Genomic DNA, 26,904 nt, shown 5'->3' with positions numbered 1-26,904 from the left:
TATACACTTTTTTTTTTCTTTTCCTCTATTCTTTTCCCTGGTGATAGTCATACTGTTTTATCTGGTATTCTTTTTCAGTGTGTATTATTTCTTAAAAGCACTGTTGATTCCTATTTGCCTGTTCATTTTAAAAGCGGAAGGCCTAGATTAAGTATTAATATCTAGAATTTATTTGGTCTCCCCAATTGGGAATTCCTAATACTTGGATGTACTGTCCTATCTCTTAGAAAAGGTCTAGTACAAATTCTGGGAGCACATGCTGCCAAGAATTTCCACTTCAGAGAAAAATCTTTTTGGGTTTATTTTAGGGGTAAACTCCACAGTCAGTCAAGGACTGTTTGTTAGTCTTCTCCCATTGCCCCAAATTCACGCCATTATGTGGAATTAGTTTAGGCTTTGATATGGGTCTCTATAGTCCCAAAATTACATTTGGAGCATTATGATAAATGTTTTCATATTTTTTAGAACTTAATATCAAGGTTTTATTATAGATTATGATATAGGCCAAAAGCTCAATAGCTATAGGAAAGTAGAGGCAGGTACAGATCTGGTCTTGTGCTCTAACTATAAACATTTAATTCCTTTCTTCTGATGAGCACTCCAGACTTTTTCTGTTATTTATATTTGTTGACTCTGACCTGATCATTTCTCTGAGGCCTTTTAAGGTGCTCAGTTTACTTCTTACCATTTAGTCTGGTGTTAGTATCTTTCTCACCTATGTTTTTAGATTTTGCCATGTATTTATGTATCCATAAATGATATGCAACATTTTCTTATGTGTTCTTAAATTTTATATGCATTATATCATACCAAACCTAATTTTCCACTAAACATTATATTTCTGAAATTTCCTCATGAGAATACATTTATCCTTAGTTCATTCAATTTAGCTTTGTGATTCTACTATAAATTTGTTTTTCTATCTCATACTGAACATTCAGATGTTTCTTCTTTTCCCCAATACAATTAAAACTTAAATTAACCACATAATTCATATCTCTTTGTGCACATCTGCAAGAGTTACTCTAAATTATCAGTTCTCAAAGTTTGGTCTGAAAGCCCTGGGGGTACCTAAGACTTTTTTTTTAAGATTTATTTAGAGCATGTGCAAGCAGCGGGGAGGGGCAGAGGGAGAGAGGCAGATACTTTCCTGTTCAAAGTCAGAATGCCATTGTTTGAGAGAATCCTGTTCAAAGTCAGAATGCCATTGTTTGAGACAATCCTCAAACAAACTCCCCACTGAGCATGGAGCCCAATGCAAGGCTCAATCCCAAGACCCTGAGATCACGACCTAAAGTCAAGAGTCAGCCAGTTAAGTAACTGAGCCACCCAGGCAGGCCATTCATCCAAGATTTTTTAAAAGCATATGTGAGCTCAAAAACATTTTAATCATAAAAACCCTTTGCCTTTTTCATTCTCATAAGTGTACATTTGGAAGGTCTGTATAACTTAGTAAACCAATATTTTCTAAATATCCATTGGATAATGTAACAGAATTAAGCATGGTGATAAGACCTATTCAAAGTACAAGATCTGAAATTGAGTCAGTTATCAAAAATCTCCCAACAAACAAAAATCCAGGGCCAGATCATTTCCCAGGGGAATTCTACCTAACATTTAAAGAAGAGTTAATACCTATTCTTCTCAAACTGTTCCAAAAAAAAAAAGAAATGGAAGGAAAACTTCCAAACTCATTCTACAAGGCCAGCATACTTTAATTCCAAAACCAAAGACCTCATTAAAAAAGAGAATTATAGGCCAATATCCCTGATGAACATGGATGCAAAAATTCTGAACAAAATACTAGCAAGTAAAATCCAACAGTAGATTAAAAGATCATTCACTAAATAAATTAATTAAAAATTAATTAATTAAATAAAAAAGAAAAGAAAAGAATCATTCACAATGTTCAAGTGGGATTTATTCCTGGGCTGTAGGGGTGGTTCAATATCCACAAATCAATCAACATGATACACCACATAAATAAAACAAAGGATAAGAACCATATGATCCTCTCAATAGATGCAGGCAAAGCATTTGACAAAGTAAAGCATCCATTCTTGATAAAAACCCTCAACAAAGTAGGGCTAGAGGGAACATATGTCAACATCATAAAGGCCATATATGAAAGCCCCATACTTAATATCATCCTCAATGGGGAAAAACTGAGAGCTTTTCTCCTAAGGTAAGGAACACAACAGGGATGTCCATTCTCACCACTGTTATTTAATACAATACTGAAAGTCGTAGCCTCAGCAATCAGACAACAAAAAGAAATAAAAGGCACCCAAATCAGCAAGGAAGAAATCAAACTTTCACTCTGCAGATGACATGACAGTCTACGTAGTCAAAAAATTGCTCAAACTGACACACAAATTCAGTAAAGTCACAGGATACAAAATCAATGTACAGAAATCTTTTGCATTTCTATACACCAATAATGAAGCAACAGAAAGAGAAATCAAGGAATCAATCCTATTTACAATTGCACCAAAAACCATAAGTTACCCAGGAATAAACCTAACCAAAGAAGTAAGTAATGAACTCTCTACTCTGAAAACTATAGAACATTTATGAAAGAAATTGAAAAAGACATAAGGAAATGGAAAAACATCCCATGATCAATGGAATGGAAGAATAAATTTTGTTAAAATGTCTATACTACCCAAAGCAATCTACATATTCAATGCAATCCCTATCAAAATACCACCAGCATTTTTCACAGAGCTAGAACAAACCACCCTAGAATTTGTATGGAACCACAAAAGACCCTGACTAGCCAAAGCAATCTTGAAAAAGAAAGCTGGAGGCACCACAATTCTGGACTTCAAGCTATTTTACAAAGCTGGAGTCATTTAGACAGTATGGTACTGGCACAAAAAAAGACACATAGATCAATGGAACAGAATAGAGAACCCAGAAATGGACCCTCAACTCTATTGTCAACTAATCTTTGACAAAGCAGGAAAGAATATCCAATGGAGAACTGGACAGCAACGTGCAGAAGAATAAAACTGGACCACTTTCTTAGATCATACATGAAAATAAATTCAAATTGGATGAAAGACCTAAATGTGAGACAGGAAGCCATCAAAATCCTAGAGAAGAACAAGGGCAGTGCCTCTTTGACATCAGTTGTAGCAACTTCTTATCAGACACGTCACCTGAAGCAAGGGAAACAAAAACAAAAATGAACTATTGGAACTTCACCAGGATGAAAAGCTCTAAACAGCAAAGGAAATAATCAAGAAAACTAAAAGGCAACCAATGGAATGGGAGAAGGATATTTTCAAATGACATATCTGATAAAGGGGTAGAATCCAAAAAATTTGTAAAGAACTTACCAAATTCAATACCCAAAAAACAAATAATCCAGTTAAGAAATGGGCAGAAGACATGAATTGACATTTTTCCAAAGAAGACATACAGATGGCTAACAAACACATGAAAAGATGCTCAGCATCCCTCAGCATCAGGGAAATACAAATCAAAACTAAAACAAGATATCCTACACCTCACAACTGTCAGCATGGCTAAAAATAACAACACAAGAAACAACAGATGTTGGCGAAAATGTGGAGAAAGAAGAACCCTCTTGTACTGTTGGTGGGAAGGCAAACCAGTCAGCCACTCCGGGAAACAGTATGGAGGTTCCTCAAAAAGTTAAAAATAGAACTATCCTATGATCCAGCAATTGCCCTACTAGGTATTTACCCAAAGGATATAAAAGTACTGATTCAAAGGGACACATGCACCCTGTTATCAACAATAGCCAAATTATGGAAAGAGCCCAATGTCCATTGACTGATGAATGGGTAAAGAAGATGTAGTATGTATTACAATGGAATATTACTCAGCCATCAAAAAGAATGAAATCTTACCATTTGCAATGACATGGATGGAACTAGAGTGTATTATTTTAAGCAAAATAAGTGAGAGAAAGACAAATATCATATGATTTCACTCATATGTGGAATTTAAGAAACAAAACAGATGAACATGGTGGGGGAGAGAGGGGGAGGGAGGAGTGGGGGGGAAATCAGAAAACAGACTTTTAACTATGGAGAACAAACTGAGGGTTACTGGAAGGGAGGTGGGTGGGGGGATGGGCTAAATGGGTGATGGGTACTGAGAAGCATACTTGTGATGAGCACTGGGTGTTATATGTAAGTCATGAATCACTAAATTCTACTCCTGAAACTAATATTACACTATATGTTGACTAGCTAAAATTTAAATGAAAACTTGAAACAACAACAACAAAAAGAATGAAATTCCATGTGCAACATGGAAGGAACTTGAAGGTATTACATTAAGTGAATAAATCAAAGACAAATAACATATGATTTAATTTATATGTGGAATCCAAAACACAAAGCAAATGAACAAACCAAACCAAACCAAAACCACAGATACAGAGAAGAGAATAGTGGTTGGTTGTTAGATGAGAGGAGGATTAGGGAGTGGGAGAAACAGGTGAAGGGAATCAAGAGTTACAATTTTCCGGTTATAAAATAAATAAGTCCTGGAGATGTAATGTACAACATGGCGATTATGGTCAATAATATTGTAAAGCATATCTGAAAGTTGCCAAGAGTGCAAATCCTAAAAGTTAATTTTGTATGATGATGGATGGTAACTAGACATACTTTGGTGGAATTTATATATATATATATATCTCAAACCATTATGTTGCACACCTGAAACCAATATAATGTTTTATATCAATTATACCTAAATAAAAATCATTTTAAAAAGAAAAGAAAAACAAGGTACAAGATAGATTAATGGATTTTATTTATTTATTTATTTTTAAAGATTTTATTTATTTATTTGACAGAGAGAGAGAGAGCACAAGTAGGCAGAGCACCAGGCAGAGGGAGAGGGAGAAGCGGGCTCTCCACCGAGCAGGGAGCCTGACGTGGGGCTCGATCCCAGATCCCTGGGATCATGACCTGAGCCGAAGGCAGTTAACCGACTGAGCTTAACCGACTGAGCCACCCAGGTGCCCCAGATTAATGGATTTTAGTGTAAAAGAGTACAAAATATTTATTGACATGGCTGTAGAATCCACATTGCAAATATTAACATTTAAAGAGTATTATTTATTGAGTTCTGATGTAGTATTAAAAAGAAATCCATGATTATATCAAAAAGCTATTCAAATATTCCTTCCTTTGCAAAATAAGTATTTTCTTCATTTAGTTCAACCGAAACATAGTGAATCAGCATGAATGAAGAAGCAGATATAAAGGGCGCCTGGGTGGCTCAGATGGTTAAGCGTCTGCCTTCAGCTCAGGTCATGATTCCAGGGTCCTGGAATCAAGCCCCACGTCGAGCCCCACGTCGGGCTCCTGGCTCAGCAGGGAGCCTGCTTCTCCCTCTCCCTCTGTCTCTGTCCCTGCTCATGCTCTTTCTCTCTCTGTATCTCTGTGTCTCAAATGAATAAATAAAATCTTTAAAAAATAAATAAATAAAAAAGAAGCAGATATAAGAATCCAAATGTGTTCTATTAAGCCAGATAAAAAGATATCAACAATGACACTCTTCCCAATAATCTCTTTTTTGGAAAACAGTTATTTTTCATGAAATATGTTCTTTTAACTTGTAATGAATGTATTATGTTATTTTAAAATAAATCAATAAACAGTTTAAATTTTTCTCAGATTTAACTTCTGTACAGAAAATATTATATGTAAATTACATATACATGTATATGAATTTATATATGTATATAAATATATACATATTAAAATATGGTGTATAAAATGTATATGTATATAAATATGTTATATAAGTATATATGTATACAAAATCCACAAAAGAAAAATTCTGTGGTTCTCAGTGATTTATTAGAGTTCAAAGGTATCCTGTGACTAAGAAAGTTTGAGAACCCCTGCTATAAGGATATATATCTAGCAGTAAAATAATGAGGTATAGGTTGTATGTGAATTTTAGCACATACTAAAAAATTATTCTCCAGTCCTTTTATACCAAATATGATACCACCAGCAGTTTGCAAAGATTCTTATTTTTCCATATCTATAGTAAAATTTAAAATAAGGGAAATTTTATTTTATCTTGCTATGTGATGGCTGTAAAATGATATCTAATTGTTTTATTTTTTGTTTTCCTGCCTGTGAGAAAGTATATATTGCCTTTTAAACTAGATTATAAAGCCTGCTCTAGTTCATAACAGCGCAGGTAGCTATTTGAATGTCACGTACTGGCTTTTCAAAAAGTATAAGTTTCCCTCTCTACCATTTTCATACATTGGAGCGCAACAAAATGTCTCCAAATGTGTGGTTACAAAGAATTTTAGACAGAACAGGGAGATGGCTTTGTGAACATGCTTCATCCTGACTAGATTATGTGCAGCCTTGTTTTCCTTAAATAGCCTAGATAATGCAAGATTAGCTGTATGTCCTCACTGAAGTGATGCTTTGGTTTGTCTATGACAACTAAGTAGGTCAGGCCACATTATTAGAGAAAGCAATATGGTCTAGAAGAAAGAGCATAGGCTGCAGATATAAGAAACCTACTTCTTGTTTCATTCCTTAATTCTCAAAAGCAAATGCTAAGAAAAACAAAATAATTATTTTACAATCTAAAGTTGTTAAAATGAATCAACATTTTAACAGGAGGAAAATAATAAAAATTTAAAATAAAAATATAAGTTGAGGTAAAATTAAAATGTTTAAAGGAGAACTCTACTAGCACTTAAAAGTAAGGAGAAGAAAACATGCAATAAATAAAAAACTAATGAAAACTAGATTTTTTAAAAGACTATAAACATAAAAGATAAAAGAAAGATAAAATTAGTGCCATAGATCAAAAGAGTTATTAAGTAAGATTTGTGGAAAAAGTTAAAAGATGAAGGATAAAATTGATGTTAATGTTTTTAAAATTTTAAAAAGCAAATAAAAGTAAAAATAATATGTTGATATTAAAATGTAAAAAAAATTTTTAAAAACTTAATTTTATGTATTTATTTTTTAAAGATTTTTATTTATTTATTCATGAGAGACAGAGAGAGAGAGAGGCAGAGGGAGAAGCAGGCTCCTAAGGAGCAAGGAGCCCGAAGCGGGACTCGATCCCAGGACTCTGGGATCATGACCTGAGCCGAAGGCAGAGGCTTAACCATCTGAGCCACCCAGGTGCCCCTAAAAAATCTTAATTTTAAAAAATGAGAAAATATTATCATCAAAATGTGTTCCTGATATTTAGATGGATAGCTAGCTGGATAGCTAAATAGATAGACAGATACGCATAGGTAATATGTGCATGCACAGCACAGCTTTTCAAGATTACTGTTTTCATATTAAAATTACAAATTAAAGTCAAAAGAAACTTCTGAATTACGTCTATCTTCCTTCTGGGCAAGCAGCTGAGAAAGTAGGCAATTTTTTACTGAAATCTTCAACGAATGCCCCTGTGTTAAATCCAGCTTACCATCCAGGTCATGAGGACTGATTCTACTCCTCTGTCTGTCCAGTCCTAGATATTATAGGGTTCAGGTTTCCTAGAACAAACAATCCCTCAGCATGAACCCAGATGGCTAAACCTGATTATGCTTCTCCTAATCTTGAAGTCATTTGGAAAAGAGTACAAATAGCATCACTAATAAGCTGAGGGTACTGACAATGTAAGAAATGTACTCTCTATTCTGTTCACCACACTTCTCCCCTCACTTGATCCTCAAAACACAGAAATTTTGGTAGAAAAAAACTATCACAAGTTCAAAGCCGCTTTCAAAGGTCATCAATCAGCATCTGTGTTATTTTTTCTAAGACAGGAAAACTCAGCCTTATGTACATACAGATCATGTGGTCACATTCTGGAGACCATGGGGCTAACTTCAGGACAAGAACTGTAAGTTGACCATTTTTAAATTTTAGTTTTTATTGTATTTACATGTTAAAAAAAATGACCCTATTTCCTACTTATACACTAGTACAGTCTACATAGGATTTGATTCCACAGACATTATGAATATAATATTCAAATCATTTAAAGAGCTGAAAACCATTTAAAGAACAGTCTAAGTTACACTTGAAGCTATATTATCAAAAATAATTTAATATGAAAAGATGCTCCATATCCTACATCACCAGAGAAATGCAAATTAAAACAAAAATTAGATACCACCACACACCTATTAGAATGGTCAAATCCAAAACACTGACAACACCAAATGCTGGAGAGGATATGGAATAACAGAAACTCTTATTTATTGCTGAGGGGAATCCAAAATGATACAGCCATTTTGGAAGACAGTTTGGCAGTTTCTTACAAAATTAAACATTCTCTTACCATACAATCCAGCAATTGTGCCCCTTGCTATTTACCCAAAAGAACTGAAAACTTATGTGCATACAAAAACTTGCACATGGGTATTTATAGCAGCTTTATTCAGAACTGTCAAAATTTGGTAGCAACCAAGACGTCCTTCAGTAGGTGAATGAATAAACTCTGGTACAACCAGACAATGGAATATTATTCAATGCTAAGAAGAAATGAAATATCAAGCCATAAAAAGACATGGAAGAAACTTAAATGAATATTACTAAGTAAAAGAAACCAACTTGAGAAGGTTACATACTCTATGACATTCTGGAAAATGAAAATGACAACTATATGACATTCTGGATAATGGGAGACAATAAAAAGATGAGTAGTTGCCAAGGATGTGGAGTGAGTGAGATGAAGACATAGAGCACTGAGGATTTTTACGGCAGTGAAAATACTCTGTATGATATAATAACAAATCCATGTCATCATACATTTATCTAAACCCACTGAATGCACAACACCAAGAATGAATCCTAATGTAAACTATGGATTTGGGTGATTACGATGTGTCAAGGTAGTTCAATCTTGGTAAAAATGTCTTAGTCATATGAATGATGTTAATAATGGGGAAGTGGATCTATGGGGGCAGGCTATATATGGTAAATCTCTGTACCTTCCTCTCAATTTTATTGCAAACCTATAACTGCTCTAAAAAATCAAGTCTTTAATACACATAATTCAAATACAATTAAAAATTATTATATCTTGTTGCTACAAAAAATAAAGGCAAACAAGCAGTGTTTGAATTCATTTAGCACTCAGTACATAAAAGTTAAAATCATAATCACTAAGCCAAATCATCTACAGCAAAGTGTAGATGATACTCTATTATTTTTAGGATATTTTAAATTGTAATTCACTTGAATTAAAATAATTCTGTGATTAGGTCATAGACATCCCATTTGTATTCCATGGCCAAATTTTTCTTTTTGTCTTCCTGTGGATCTTCAGTTGTGTTCTGCCAATGGAAAAGTACCTTGAAATGCAAAAGATGAGGATTTAACTGATTAAACCCTGTCAAAGATGGAGAGTCTCTGTATGTTCTAATTATGTCAATATCCACTAGATCTAACAGCTAAAAATAACAGTCTCTCCTTGTCAATATCCTTTTGCAATATTAGCACAAAAAGATTGTAAGAACCAACCATTTGTGTGATTGACTTACCACTGATCACGTGTGTGTGTGTGTGTGTGTGTGTGTGTGTGTGTGTGTGTGTGTATACATACACATAAAATAAGCCACACTTTTGCTAAGGGAAAGGAAAAAAATACTTCTTTAAAAAGCAGGTAATTGCACATATTTTGATTTTTTTTCCAGTGCTGTTATTTTGAGCCTCAAAAACATTGTTTAGAAATGTAGTAGACAACGTATATGCGTAAGAATTATACAATATCTTTAAATAAAACATTTAAGAATCACAAAGATGTCAATTCAATGTATTAATGAATTTGTATTAAAAAAACTGCAATTGGGACTTACAGACTATATCTGAAGGAACTGCAAAAAATATTCTAAATCTGGGACTCCATTCCAAGAAGATGAAATTAGCCCACTCGTTTATTTCTCATTTAAAAAAAAAAAAACTCACTGAAATAGCCAAAGAAATTAAAAGGATAAGAAAGAAAACTCATAGTACTAATAGAAGACATGAAAAACACTGATGCACCAAAGCACTGAAGAATTTCTGGAAGAGATCTAAATGATGGAATAAAACAAAGTTGGGCATAACTGGGTGGCATCAAAAGCAGAGAGAGTCTCAATGAGAAATAAATAGAAAAGTTCAAATGTCAAGCTCAGTAATGTTGAAGCTGAGGCACTAGAGCCATGGGTGGTCAGTGAGGATAACTGAAGGACTTGTTAAATCACAATAGTGTCCAGAACAACTTTACACAGTGCATGCTAAATACACTAAGACATTTTTCTTAACATGGGTAGTAGGGCCATGAAATAGCCAGGTAGAAGGGGGAAAATGCCATGTTTAGATGTGAACAGCCCCGAGAAATGGGGAAAACACACTTGGCACATTAGAGTATCCAAACCCCTGAAGTCACCATAATTGTTTCTATAATTCCCACCAGCACTAAAGGATCTAACCACACACCCCCACAACCAAAATCTCACCAGAAGATGCTGGAATATGAATAGATTAGAGAGCATGATAAGGACTGGGGGTGGGATGGGAGTCATGAAAGAACTTGATGGAGCCTCCAGCTGAATACTCCCTACCCTCTAAATGTGCTAATCTGCTAAATATCTGAGGACCAGGAAGACAGGCTCACTGTCATTCAGTTCCCACTTGGTATATACAGGCTGAAGCTTACTCAAGAATTTCCACAAACATCTTCACATACCAAAGGGGACCCTCAGAAGATTAAAAAACCATAACTGAGAATTTTGTAGGGGCATCTGGGTGGCTCAGTCGGTCAAGCGTCTGCCTTCAGCTCAGGTCATGATCCCAGCGTCCTGGGATCGAGCCCCATGTCAGGCTCTATGCTCAGCAGGGAGTCTTCTTCTCCCTCTGCCCCTCCCCCCACTCTCTCTCTCTCTCCCTCTCAAATAAATAAAATCTTTATAAAAAAAGAAAATATTGCATAGAGCACCCCCAACCCCCCACTTCTGGCGACCACCAATCTGAAATGGGTGAAGGTAGTCAAAAGGTGCAAACTTCCAGTTATAACATAAGTCATGCAATGACTCTATTTATATGAAATGTCTAGCAAAAACAAATATAGAGAGACAGAAAGCATATCAGTGGTTGCTTAGGGCCAGGGATGGGAACTGGGATTGCCTAGAAGGTTCATAAAGGAAATTTTTAGGTTGATGGAAATGTTTTAAAAATTGGATTGTGGTAATAATTATACAGCCTTATAAATCTACTAAAAACCATTGAACGGTACAATTAAAATGGAGTTCCTGTTACTCCACATCCTTGTCAGCATTTGATGGTGCCGGTGTTTTGGATTCTAGCCAATTTAATAAGTGTATACTACTATCTCATTATTGTTTTAATTTGTAACAGTTTTAATTTTTAATTCTCTAATGACTTATGATATCAAGTGTCATTACATATACTTCTTTGATCTTTGTATATATTCTTTAGTGAGGCGTTTGTTTAGATCTTTGCTCATTTTTAAATTTTTTTATTGTTGAGTTTTAAAAGTTCTCTGTATATTTTGGATACCATTTTTTTAATCAGGTAAGTGTTTTATAAATATTTCCTCAGTCTATGGCTTGTCATTCTCATTCACAGAGCAGAAGTTTTTAATTTATCCAAACGAATTTAAAACTTATGTCCACAGAAAAAACCTGCACACAAATGTTTACACAACTTTCTTCATAACTGCCAAAACTTAAAAGCAATGAAGATGTCCTTAATAGGTGAATGGATTAAAAAAACTGGGACTCACATAAAAAGGGATATCATTCAGCAATAAAAAAGAAATACCTCATTACAAAAAGACATGGAAGAACCTCAAAAGCATATTAAGTGAAAGAGTCAAACTGAAAATCCTACACACTGTATGATTCTAAACATATGACATTTTTAAAAAAGCAAAACTATGGAGAAAATAAAAAGATTGGTGGTTGCCATGGGCTGAGGGTCAGTGCTGAGGAGGAGGGAGAAGGAAGGAAAAATAAGTGGAGCACAGAGATTTTTAAGGCAGTGAAACTGTTCAGTATGATACTGTAATTGTGGATACATGTCATTATGTATTTGTTAAGGCTCACGGAATGTAGAAGACAAAGAATGAACCTTAATATAAACTATGGATTTTTAGTTCATAATAATAATAATAATAATAATATTGGTTCATCAATTATAACAAATGTATCACACAATGCAGATACAAATAATAGGAGAAACGGAGTGGGGGGAGGGTGGTATATGGAAACTCTCTTTCCAAACAATCTTCCTATAAACCTAAAACTGTTCCAGAAATATAAAATGTATTAATTTTCAAAAAAGAATACATTGCCATGTAAAAAAACAAAAATAGTTTTTTTGGAAATTAAAACATATCATTAGTAGAAAGCAGAATAAATTCAGCTAAAAATCAAAATGGTAGGGGGTGCCTGGCTAGCTCAGTCAGTACAGTATATGACTTTTGATCTTGGGGTGGTGAGTTCAAGTCCCAAGTTGGCACAGAGCCTATTTTTTAAAAAAGTTAAAATGTTGGTTTAGATCAACTCAGAGACTCTGACAAGGGCAAAAGAAAAAGAAATGGAAAATTGTTAACAGCTCTACTGAGGTAAAATTTACATACTATAACATTCACCCATTTTAATTGTACCGTTCAATGGTTTTTAGTAGATTTAGTAGATCATTTTAGTAGATTTATAAGGCTGTATAATTATTACCACAATCCAATATTACCACAATCCAAAAAACATTTCCATCAACCTAAAAATTTTCTTTATGAACCTTCTAGGCAATCCCAGTTCCCATCCCTGGCCCTAAGCAACCACTGATATGCTTTCTGTCTCTCTGTATTTGCTTTTGCTAGACATTTCATATAAATAGAGTCATATAATATATAGTCTTCTGTATCTGGCTTCCTTTGTTTAATACAATTGCTTTGAGGTTCATTCGTGTTCCTTCATACATCAATAGTTTGTTCCTTCTTACTTCTGAGCAGTATTCTATGACATGGATATACCTCATGTTGTTTATCCAATCACTAGTTAATGGATTTGGGGTGTTTTTTTCCCAAGTTAGTGTTGTTATGAGCAATGACACTATGGACGTTTGTAAGCAATTCTTTGTGTGGACATTTATGTCTTAGTTCTCTTGGACAGATACTTAGGAGTATAATTGCTGGGTTTTATGGTAAATACATGTTTAACTTTTTAAGAAATTGCCAAACTGTTTTCTAATGTAGCTTTAACATTTTACAGTTCTACCAGCAGTGTACCAAGTTTCATTTTTTTTCCTTATCCTTGCCATCACCTTTTATTGACAGTCGTTTGGTTTATATTCTTTCTAGTTGGTATCTAACAGCATCTCATTGCAGTTAGAAATGTAAAACTTGAAGAGAAAAAAGGAAAATTGAAGAGATACAAACACATTTGAATGGATTTTCAGTAAAGGAGATTGAACATGATGAGGCAACAATGTGGTTTCAGTGACCAAAACTGAATAATGATACAAACCCAGAAATATTTTCGGTGAAGTTTACAAATTCCAATGATAAAAAAATGCCCATTTATGGACAAATAGATTACCTACAATTAAAGATAGTCAGATTAATATGAGTCTAATACTTGACAAGTGATTTTGAACTCAGATAGCCAGGCCAACTACCATTCACAAAGAAGGGCAAAGGAAAATACCAGTCAACTTGCTTGAAAAAAACCTGAGAATATAGTATAGCAAAATTAAAACATAAAAATATAAAAGAATATAGGAATCAAGAAATGGTAGGGAGGTATAAATGTCATATAAACAAATAATTGCAACAATGTGTAATACTGTTATACAAATAAGATGCTAGGGAAATCCAAAGGAGGAAAATTTCAACGGTGGGCATATGAAAGTGGTCACAATGTGGGAAGATTTCATATCACACATTAATTCCCACCAAAAACCATCCACAATGAAAGAAACACTGAAAAGCTAAGTAGACAAAACAATTCCACCAGCTGACAATCTATCTATCAGTCATCCTTAACTGGGGATGATGGGTACGTGAACTAAGAACTATCTGCAGTGGCCAGAGATGAAAGTTACATATCAACCCAATGGCATGTCCTTCTACTTACCAAAGCTCATTTAGCTACTGCTGTCTCTGAATGCTCATTCTAACAGCAAAAGAGATCAATGCTGAACCCCTTATAATGGCCCTCTTCCTTGAAATACCAATTTGCCACTAGAAGGCAAGGTGACTGCACTAAGCCCCTTCCCTTGAAAAAATCAAGAGGTTTTCCTCACAGCAATAAATATCTATTCCAGGCATTAATTTGTCTTTCCTGTCTACCAAGTGTAAGCCAGCACCACCCTTTGGAGGCTGACCAAATACCTGGTTCACAGGCATGGAATCCCACACAATATAGTATGGGAGATGCTGAAGTAGGCACATCACTATCAGATCCAATGGCCAAATCACAAACCACACCATCCCAAAGCAGGCTGACTTCAGGAGCACTGGAACAGCCTTCTAAAGACACAGCTGAAGTGCCCCTTCAGAGGCACCACTTTGAAACAATAGATGCATTCTTTAGGACATAGTATATGCAGCACATCACAGACTTCCATACAGCACTCTGACCCTTATACAAAGACTCTACGGGTCCAAAGACCAAGAAGTGAAAGCAGGAGTGGCATCAATCTCCATTCCACTCAATGGCCCATCGGGAAATTTGAGTTTCTTACCACTGTCAGTCTGTCCTGGAAACTTTAGGATCTGCAGGTTCAGCAGTTCTGGTCTCCCAAGGAACCATACCCTTTCCAAGTTGCACAGCAAGGATTCCACTGATTTATAAGCCATCGTTGCCCACAGGCATTTTGTACTCCTTGTGTCCAGAGAGCATCAGTCAAGAGAAGTCATCTTTGAGAGAGGGATAATTGACTCTGAAGAGTAGAAAGACAAGGGCTTCATTTACACAATAGGGTTAAGGAGAAATACACATAGAATCAAAGTGATCACTTGAGTACCTCCTGGTTTTATAATTTGCCCCATCTTAACTGTGAATGGATGTATCCAGCAACTCTGCCTGAAACTGATATAATTAGCAAGGGCTCAATTATCCTAGGTAGAAGTTCTAGGTCATTATACCAGCTAAGCCAGCTGAGGTGATAACTAAGGGTAAGTATAATATAAAATGAATAGTAGAGGAGAGAGGATGAGTACCAGCTTCAAACTTGAGACAAACTGCAACAGTAAGTTGTGCAGTTTATCCCCCTCACCTCCCCTTTCTAAGGCCCTCAAGGAGGAGGCCATGGTAACCATGGAGAAGTTGCTCCCTCATCATGCACAGAGAAGTAGATCTGCGCTCTGGGGTAGACTCTAGGGGCCATGAAAATTCACCATTTCTGCTCCAGGGAACATGACTGTCTAACAGCCCAGCTCCTGCCCTTCTGAATCCACCAATATTTGTATGGAGGCCATGCTTCCTGTGGGCTGCTTGTAGCCAATGACTGAGCACAGTGATGCTGTGCACAATGCTGTACTCTTTTAACAGATGGCCATGACCTGAGGACATCCCATCAACCTAGCCAAACTTTCTTAGACTCTTAAGAATTTCTTGGACTCCCGGAGTCTCACACTCTTCATTTCCAATCCTCTTTCCTTCTCCCTCAACTTCAAATGTCTCACACCTGCATCACGGTCTGAAGGCTCTTCCACTTTCTCTATCTCCCCTTCCTTCATCCTTCATAGGCTTTTCCCAGGATAAATGTCTTGCTCATTTAATTTCATATGGAAGACCCAAATAATCACAGGAGAGACCATGTCTTATTCGTCCTTAATTTTCAGCACTTTAGAGAGTGTCAGGTACGTATAAAGGTTATATCTAACCCATTTTATACTTAGAAGCCAACAGACTCTGGAACACAGTACATAAGCAGTGCATACTTGTTGAATGAATGAGTAAAATCAAGAAATATGTATTGAATTAATTAGTCAAATCTAAAACAGTAACTAAATATAACATAATAAAATAAAATTTTTAGTTTATAGCAATTTATTTATACATCTCAATGAATACAAAGTCTAAATACTTTGGTTATTTTTTTCATATAGGAAATATGCACATGTAACATATGGAAAAATGTAAAGGAAATTGAGCATTAAAATCATATTATATTTTATGACAGTTTACAGATATTCTGGTTTATTAATGTTTTTAAAGAATGATCAAATTCCTTGTACTGAAATATACAATTTATGATTTCCCCAGACATTTTCACATTTTTCTGGATGAAAATTAATGTTATTGACATGTTAAGATTCTCATGGCCACAAAATTTCTGTAGACATTAAATACTATCACTAAAACCAACAAGAAAGCCTAGGACTAATAACTTGTAACTTGTAATGAATGATACAGCACTAACTTAAAATAAAACCAACAAAAACTTAGTAATTTTTAATAGATAATCAAAGTTCAGCTAGCTTTTCTTGGGCTTGTGGCTATAGAAGTAGTGTTCATGGAGAAGGGAAATATAAACAGTTTTAGGACAGCATTTCAAGGGGAGAAATGCTACAGGAAGGAGGCTGAACATACATGCAGGGTCACTGCTTCATTGCCCCATTGCAAGCCTTGTAAGTCATCCATTTTACATTATTATGTAAAGGTTTTTGGCTTCCTGATATCTCTGTATTTTCTATCTCTTTAACCTCATTCCCCCCTCTCATATAATATATTCCAATTTTATAGAGAAGTATGGTTGAGTTGTCTGCTCAAGGTCTCACAGGCTGAAAACAGTGTCAAATGGGCTGCATTCTTATTTGAAAACTCTTGACAAGGGATTTGCTTCCAAGCTCTTTCAAGTTGGAAGAATTCATTCCCTTGCAGTTGTAGAACTGAGCTCCCTGTTATTTTACTAGCTGGCGATGGGGAACAGCTCTCAGTTCCTAGAGGCTGTTCTCAGGTCCTTGCTAAGAGGCCTTGTCCTTCTCGGCAACAGAAAATAGCCTTTGCATCAAATCCCCTGCACGCTTTGAATCTCTCTGACTTCCCTATCTGAGAACATCGAGAGAAAAACTCTGCTTTTAAATGGCTCCAAATGATCTCCATGTCTTGAGGTTAACTGTGCCATATAATGCAACCAAAAATCTATCACATTTATAGTCCTGGACCTCAAACATGATTTGTATACCAACAGTGGAGAATTCAGGGACCCATCTAGAAATTCTGCCTATCCTAATCAATTTAAGGAAAAATGACTGTGTTTGAAGATTATCAACAAATAATACCTAAAATCCCACCTTATTTTCATAAATATGTCTTTCAAAACAGTCACTTTTTAAATTTTTGTATGTGAGTAAAACAGTGTGTTATTTTTTGTGATGGTTCTTCATCATCTCTTCATTTCATGAGCTGATATACAGAAACAAAACAAATAACTGGAAAAAATTCAAGACTAAGTACCACTGTATATCTGCTAGGTTTAATCCTTCATTTTGGACCATTTTGCCCCTACCTCAACTTTTCGGATTCTCTGCCATGAGAAGTTTATTTATTACTGATACATAGTAGTAATGATTTTAAAAAGGACAGATTTTCTTGATTGAATGTGCATAGTCCAGCATAAAGTTTTACTCAGAAAAAATTATATAAAGGTAAATTCTAAAATAATATCAATTGTCCACATACATTAACATCAATAGTTATAAAGATAAATACTTGTATCACCTGTTTTTTTAATTATGAATATTATGTAAGACACTTTAACACACTCAGTTCTTGCCTTCAAACTATTGCTCTCACACTTCCCACTCTCAACTCTGAGTCATAGTCATTTTTATACTAATCTTTTTAACTGCGAAGTAATTTATTTGAGCTGACATTAAGATACTTCAAGTGAAGTCATGTATGTAGTTTTATTTAAAAAAAAAAAGTCTACTGAAGATAATCACTCATTCTAGACTCTGAAACTTTACATAAATGACTACACTGGATATTCGTTCATTTTGTATTCTTAGCTCTAATAAAATAAATTTTCTCTGAAAGTTTATACCAGCTGTATTTTGAAATAACACTGGAATTTCATACTTTAGATGGCTATTCCTAACTGCAGTTTTCAACTGGGAGAAGAGTCCTAGTTCCCATGGTAATGGTTCAGAACTTCTACTTCTCCCTCACTTAATAAAGCAACCAAATCAATTCTGGCTAAATGGTATCCCAAGGTATCACCCTAGGACTGGATCAGAAATATGTCCACTGATACCTTACATCCAAAGACACCAGCAACGGCCAAATGTGACCGTACTGTGCAAGTGCATAAAATGATTTCTCAATATCTGATCCTGCTAATACTTTACATGACTCTGGAAATGTAAACAACAACAACAACAACAACAACAACAAAAACAAGAAATCCTTTCTTTGTGAAGAAGGACTAAATCATTAAAATTCTTTGTTTGGAGGCAAAAGAGGTTAGGTTACAGATGTTGCTTAGCTGGGTGTAAGCAGAGTGAGGCGAAAAGATTGGTATTTTCATCTTGATAGCAGCTGCAGAGCACTGTGGGGCATGTTTCTATTTACATAAAGACTCGCTTAGTTATTCTAGAAGTTTTGGCACTACTAAAACAAGAGTGAGAAATCCAAGAAACTCATGACTGTGAAGTAGAACAATTCTTTTAAGTATCAGTTAACAAATGGCAGACAAATAAAAGTTTCTAGACCTTGTGAAACTTGATAAAAACTTACTTAGAATATTATTTTTTAAAGGAGTGTACATACTTTAAAGCAGAAAGCCCAAGTTTTCGATTGAGAAATGAAGGAATGCTATGCTAAGAGCTGTTCCATAGGAGAAGATAAATCTTTAAGTTTATGGAGGTAAATAAAAAATAATATTTGGGCTAGAAAACGCCTAGCAATGCTGATATTTTGAAAATGCTGCTTCTTGATTAGAAATGGGGTAATAAATATGTACTGGTGTTCTGAGCATAGGACCAAGCAAGTTATTTTTAGTGTTTTTCACTGTGTAGGCCTAATAATTTTTAAGTTGCTTACCTCATTTTCCTCATTTATGAAATGCCCTAACATTTATTCTAGAAGAAAGTCTTTTGTCATTATCAGCATCAGTATTTTCCAAAGCACATATGAATGCTTTTCTTGGTGTGCTTTGCCAAGCAGTGTAGACAATCTGCTCTGAAAAATCACAGATAGGCCCTCTACACCCAAGTGTAGTCTATATCGTCTATGTTGACAGGGATTGATATTTTTTTTTCAGGGATTGATATTTTTAAATGGAAACTGTTCATCCATTATTGAATAAAGCAGATATTTACTTTATATTTTAAAGGATAAATGCATTTGGTGTTATAGTGAATGAAGAGTAAATCCAAAGCAGAGCTTCCTGGAACGCCATGAAGTCTGTGGTAAACACAGACAATTCCTATTCTTGTGAAGCTTGCTGTCATCGAGGTTTGTCAGAATGAGTTGCCCAGACTCGGTCTGAGGAGGTCCATACGGGTAAAGTGTAAGCTTTCTGAAGGATGAAAGAAAATGAGGCCTTCTTCAGAAGAATTCATTCAAAAATGCAACCTAAAACAAGTGGAGAGGCAGAAAGAGAAACTGAATGGATGAAGAGGGGATGCAAGAAATGTGCTTGTGAGAAGTTATTCAGAATATATTTTAAGGTGTTCTGGCATTGATAGAGAAAATATTCCAAATGTATTTCAAAATGAGATAGAGGACTAAAGACTCCTGACTTTCCACAGAGCCCCTTTCCTACTAATCAATTCTGGAATTCTCTTCAAAGGCCATTTATTGGCTCTAACTGGAACTGTTTATATTTCCACGCATGCGATACTCATATGTCATGCCAACATTTGGATAAATCTGTCACCCTTTCTCTCTTTCTCTCTCACGCTCATCACTTTATTCAACCATATTATAAGACCATCGAGAGTAGCAGCTCTGTCTTGTTTTTGGATACTCATAGAACCTATCTCAGTGAGGTATGTATGAAAAGATTTCAACAAATGTTTGATGGATTGCATAGTTTATGTAAGAGTTCCATGTAAAATAGCAAAATATTTTCCCTAAGTTTTGTCATAATGTATTCAATTTTCTCAGATTATATGCATTGAATCGGTACCTTTGGGGTTTCCAAAAATTATTTTCCAACAAAAAGGGAGTATTTATTAAATAAAAATTTTTAAATTTTTATTTAATTTTATTTAATAATTAAAAATTATTTTAAAAATTTATTAAATAAAAAAATAAGAGACTAATAATCCATCTTATAAAGTTTCAAGGTCTCTATCAAATAGATAGTTACAAACATGTAACTCAGCACTTCTAGTTTAGTAATTCCACAGGGAGATACCTTAAGGGGTGAATCCATCTGTACCGGCCTTCTTTCTTAGAGAAGGAATACAAAGAGAAACTTCCTTGGTATTGATAAACATGGAGAGCTTCATAGATTGAGAAAGAGGCAGAGGAAAACAGAAGCATCTATGGCTAGAAAATCTGTATGAAAAAAGAGGTCTGCCTCTTCATTGGTCAAAATACCACAAGCAGAGAAAAATGATAGGAATTATGTGGGCTGAATATAGGGCAAACTGACCTAAGCAAGAACCTGAGATGGAGTGCATTTTTTCCCTTCTGTGTCTTGGATAGTTCATTTTTATGTCACTATGACCCAACCAATTTCCCTGGACACATGTAGGAAGAGCTAAAAGGACAAATGAATCTGCATTTGTGCTCCTGGTCACAAAAAAAGGCAACCCAAATTCAAAAAGCAAGTGCCATGTTTTTAAAATATGCCATAACAGAACTCTATCATATCAACCAAATCATCTTTATAGTCACTGCTAGTTCTAAGGAGTAATACCATTTCTACCAAGTGGCTACTCATTTTACAACTCTGTCCTAGGTTCTGACTTCTTCCTCATTCCATGAATTGCAGTGTTTTTCCTCTCCATCTTACAGATGTTCTTTGCCTTAGTTCAGGCCCCATCATCCTTATTATAATAGTTTTTTTTAAACTGGTTTCTCTGAGTCCAGTCTCTCCCTGACCCTGTAAATGAAACTTACCAGTCTCTCCCTGCCTCTTCCCTCTAGAGCTACTTTCTATTATACACATCTAATTGTGTCCTTTCATATTTAGTAACTGCTAATAACTGTCTTGACAATTGAACAAAGTTAATATCCCTTAGCATAATATACAAAGCCCTTTCACATACAGTCCTATATTTTCTCCCCAAACTCATCTTTACTCATCTTCCACTATCACAATTTCCAAGCTGGAACTTTGAACACATATTGTGAGACAAGATTCTCCAAATACATTTGTACTTGTGCTTCCCTGTGTCTCTTGGAGTTGCCTAGAATCACCTCTACTACCTTTTCCTCCATTATGCCCCTTTAAAGGCCTCCCTAACGGCCCCACAGAAGTAGCTGCACATTTTTTTCTGCCCCCATAGTGTTTTGTACATAGCAATATTATTTTATAATTAAACTGCCTTATATTTTTATTTATCTTTTATCTCTATGAGATAGTAGCTTCTGTAAGTGATTGAATGTCATTGAACTGAATAAATCTATTTTTTTTCAGTTTGAAATGTGCCTACTCTGATAAATTTCTCAAATACTTTATTTATATCAAACTTTCCTGTAGCCTTTTACCAAAGAATTCTATGTTATTTGAAAACCAGTCTCCAAAGTCACACAATGACAACCAGGTAGAAACTTTAAAAAAAGCTTCTGCATTCTTAAATTTCTGGAAAAACTGAGTTTGGGGACAACCTCAGGAAAGTCGGTCTTCTCTACTACTGGACTCTACAATGCAAAAAGGAAATTTTGGTTTCACAACAGTAAGATTATCAGAAAGATTTTAAATTTCAACTACTGGGGATAAGAGTCTGCCTCTGGATTTTCAATATAGTCCAGACTTGACTAAGCCAAGTGTGGTATGCAGACCAGCAGCATTAGAGTCATCTTGGAGTTTATCAGAAGTACCAAATCTCAGCCCCACACAGACCTACCAAATTAGAATCTGCATTTTTACAATATCCTCAAGTAATTCATACACGTATTAAAGTCCCTGGGAAAGTCCAAAGGTATCAGCTAAGCCATATTCTTAGGCTCCTTAGAGATAGCAAAAATTGAACAGAAATCCTGATGTGTCTCAGAAATGACCATACCTCTAAAGATCCCATTATCCAGGACGAAATTTCTCATGGCTGCCTGAAGCAGAACCAGAATCTAGGGATTCCCTTGCAGCCATCCACCTCTGCTAGAGATGGGCAGTTATGAGAAGACAGAGTCAAGGGCACCCTAGCCCAGCACAAAAATGGAAAACACACAGCTTTGTATTGCATGGTGACTAACATAACATAATAAAATTTTTAAAAATTTTAAAAAATTAAAAATAAATTGAAAACACACAGCTTTGGCAAGGACATGTGCAACACAATTCAGGGGGGACTCATCATTCACATGATGTTTCTTAGAGCTGTGCCTGAGGGTGTCAGGTACATTATAATCTACATACTTGGTATCACCCTGGGGTAGCACAACAAACATATCCTTGTTTGGAATCAAACAGGTGTCCATTTAATCTCCCTGATCCTTAGGTGCATGACTTACAACTTTTTTCCCTTTCAGTCTTCTCACCTGTGAAGGTAAATTAATACAGGCTTAATTTGTTTATGGGGCCAACCAACAAGAGTCAACAAATGTTACTGACTACTCTCCATGTGTCAGGCACTAGGAATACAGAGATACAAAAGACTTGTTACCTCAAGTATTTTATTGTCATAATAAAATAAAATCTGAATTTCAAGGTTTATTTTATAAAGAGCTGTTCACGCAAATATTCCACTTAAAAAAGTTTATATGGCCAAATAAATGTGGAAAGGACTATCAGATCACAGAAAGTTTGTGTGTGCGTGCGCACGTATGTGACTGTGTGTGTGTAAACATTTATTAATATCCTGAAGTAATAATCTGAGAGACACTCTTTTGGTCTCTCAGACACAAAGCATGACTAGCTCATACATTATAGATTAGTCCTGTTCCCTTTTTCCTCTCACCAGATAACCTATTTACTTCATTTTCCTTTACATTTCTCTCAGCTGTCCAAACTTTATTCAAATATGTCCATCTTCTCCCTGACCCAAGAACCAAGCATGACTAGGAAAAAATTTTAAAAGGGAAGCTCAAGAAAGTTTGGAGGTTCAAGTATTTACTTGCCCAAGAGTAGCAAGGCTCTGTGTCCTTATAACTTGGCCCCCAACTTTCTGGCTCCATAGTCCTTTTTTCAGTCGGTCTGAATTTTCTTGCTATGGTGTTTATCTTACTAATTCTACTGCCTCAATTCACAAATCTAGATATTTTATTTCCATAGACACTGTGGCTCTAGGAAATAGATCATCTTTCCTCGGCCCTAGCACAAGAGTCATTAAAAACTTAGTCTTCCACTCAAAATCCTTCTTACAGGAAAAAGAAAATAGTAATATAATAAAATCATTTACATTTAAATTATACACTTGATCATTTTACATAAATGAAATAGCTCTGCCAAGGTAAGATGTAAGGACTTATACTACACGGTATCAGCCCTCACGCAGCTGAAGAAGCCCAGAGGTAGAACTTTGAGCCACAGTTAGTGAAATTATTCATAAAGACTTATGTAATAACAACATAATATTTTTCCATTTCCTTTCTTTATTTTTTTTTTGCTTAGAAGAGTAGCAAAATGTTTTTAACTCCAGATCCCACTTTTACATATGCATTTGCGGTATAAATTGAAGATAAAATGGGTTTATTTTAAAGCAAATGTTATGTTCAACAATGACAGTGTTTTCATTTACAGTGTCTTTAAACAAGTGAATACAAGCAAATTTGAAGATTTTGGTTAGTTTTATAGTAAAATTCCATATAAGCTAGATATCCTTTCTTCTGGGTTAAAGTTGCTATTAACCCTGTCATTTCAACTAATAACTAGATATGATGAATTATAGCAAAGCATTTATTCACATATTAGGACACAGCTGCGACAGCTTTAAAAAGTGTTTTTGATAAACCTTCTTTCCAAGATAAAGATAGCTGGAATTGGGGAAAAGGTGGCATCATTCTTTGATCCTTCACAGGGACAGCTACTCAGAAGTATTCACCAATCTCCAAGCCACCTTGAGATATCAAGTGAGGCATTTAGAAAGCAAATGAAGTCATCAATCTTCCCCTTCTACTCCTCTTTCTTTCTCAAAAATTTTTTCTATCATAATATGAGTACCAAAGCTTGGATATGGATGAAGCCTTAATTGTAATCAGGACTCAATACAAGTGTCCTGGTTAAAAGAAATGATAATATTTTGAGCAGTGACATTTTTGGAGTGCCATGTTTGGCATGTATTTGCTACCAAACTAAATTTTTAAAAGTTAAATGTTTCACTTATTTCTCTGAAACTGTAGTGTTATCATTTTCTTGACTTAAGATATTGTATTTTAGAGCCCACAAAATTTTCAGCTGTCTGGAACCATGTAACACCGTAATGAATTACCATCAAACATTAAGTCTGCTCTTTCTGCCATGCTACAAGCCCAGTCTTTGTTACTGAATCTTTTTCCTAGTCTCTGTTGTGTCTGGAGGAGTTGAAGAAAGCATCAAGAAGATGAGATGTGAAGTTATGAAGGATAAACAGAAACTTGCATACAGGAGCAGTTCATTCAGTATCTCAAATCTCCAAAGTGCCACGAAATAAAGTCTGTGCTTTTTAGCCTGGTATCATAGTCAGTTTGGACTGCAATAACCAAAATACCATAGACTGGGTGGCATATAAACAATAGAAATTTATTTCTCACAGTTCTAGAGACTGGAAGTTCAAGGTCAGGGTGCCAGCCTGTTTGGGTGCCGGTGAGGGGCCCTCTTCTGGGTTACAGACGGACAACTTCTCATTTTATCCTGACATTCCAGAGAGGAGCGAGAGGAAACAAACTCTCTCATGACTCTTATAAGGGCACCGATTGCATTCATGAGGACTACACCCCCCATCACCTCATCTAATCCTAATCACCTCTCAAAGATCCTACCTCCTAATATAATCACACTGGAAAGGCAGAGTTGGAGATGTTGGGGGAGGATGAACATTCAATCCATATCACTTGGCATGCAAGAGCTTTCACAAACATAATACCCATCACCGTCCCTTCTCACACCCTTCGGAATGAAATTTCTTATCCAGTCATTTTGGCCAATTCATTGTTTCTTAAAAATAAATTTTGCATTTCTGCCTTTTTGTCTTTTGTGTATGTCACGTCTCCTACCTGATGCAACTTCTTCCATGCTATCTTCTGCCTCCTTCCTAGCCAAACCCTTAAGAAACAACTTAAATCCCACTTCCCTTGAGAGGCCTTACTCCATTTACCCCAACATTTACCCCAACTTATTTTGTTATTTATCATTTTATGTTTAAGTTTTGTGGTCTTTAAGCTACCAGAGGTCAGACAACTTTTTCTGTTAAGAGCTAGATAGTAAACATTTGAGGCTTTGTGGACTAAGGGTCAAGATCTAGGAGATTATCGGGGCAGCTGGGCAGCGTCTGCCTTCGGCTCAGGGCATGGTCCCAGGGCAGCGTCTGCCTTCAGCTCAGGGCATGGTCCCAGGGTCCTGGGATTGAGTCCCACATCGGGCTCCCTGCTCAGCGGGGAGCTTGCTTCTCCCTCTCCCACTCCCCCTGCTTGTGTTCCTTCTCTCACTATCTCTCTCTCTCTCTGTCAAATAAATAAATAAAATCTTTTAAAAAAAATCTAGGAGATTATCTGGCATATTAGTCACAAAACAGATAATTTTTCTAAAATTTTTGATAAAATTTAAGTATAATAACAATATTGTGTACAAATTTTTTTGTAATGCAGATCGGTTAAAGAGAAGAATATGGGTATTTACAAGGGAAGATAATATTTTGTTTATTTGGGGTTCAATGGTAATGTTTATTATCATGAAAGTTAATAACAAATATCTATTAATGCTCATCTGTCATAAGATTTTATTTTTTTTAAAGATTTTATTTATTTATTTGACAGAGAGAAACACAGTGAGAGAGGAAACACAAGCAGGGGGAGTGGGAGAGAGAAGCAGACTCCCCATGGAGCAGGGAGCCCGAAACGGGGCTCGATTCCCGGACCCTGGGATCATGACCTGAGCCGAAGGCAGACGCTTAACTGACTGAGCCAGCCAGGTGTCCCGTCATAAGATTTTATATATTTTATCTTGAAAAATGTCTTTTCACATCAATAAGTATTGCTAAACACTAATTATGCTGATATCAATGCACATGCATGTGATTTTAATTGAGTATATTTGTCACTTGGAAGGCATCTGTGGAATTCTGTTAGGTTCTTCTCTTGATATTTGCCTTTTAGCATGACATTGCATTATAGATTAATCCCTCTATTTGAAGATTCGGTGGGTACTCCTCAATCACAGAGTTAAATAGATTTTGAAATACACAAATCTTTTTTGTATTTGAGTTGAAGTATGAAAAATGTTAATGGAACTGTGGTTTGAGCAAATACATTCACTATAATTTGTGCGGAAATGGAGATCTTCCTTCTTATCTTAACTTTTGACACCACGGGAAGTGTATATAACAGCATGACGTTACTTGTGATTCATAAATGTTAGTTGTCAAAATGACTTTCCTCTAGTGTGAATCTTACATATAAGCATTGTTTTGTCTTGTCATTTTGGTTAAATTAATTAAAAAATATTAACAAGTCTGAAGTAAAAACTAATTTCCAAAGGCATTTAGTATTTGATAGTAGTACTGAAGGGTGGTTCTTCTCCTTCAGGTAAATTCTACCTCATTCTTGAGCTAAAAACATCACACACACACACACACACACACACACACACACACACACACACACACACA

This window comes from Callorhinus ursinus, unplaced genomic scaffold (assembly GCF_003265705.2).
Source record: "Callorhinus ursinus isolate GAN/ISIS: 27379988/994484 unplaced genomic scaffold, GSC_fseal_2.0 scaffold3, whole genome shotgun sequence".
Classification (NCBI taxonomy): domain Eukaryota; kingdom Metazoa; phylum Chordata; class Mammalia; order Carnivora; family Otariidae; genus Callorhinus; species Callorhinus ursinus.
This window is presented reverse-complemented; position numbering follows the sequence as displayed.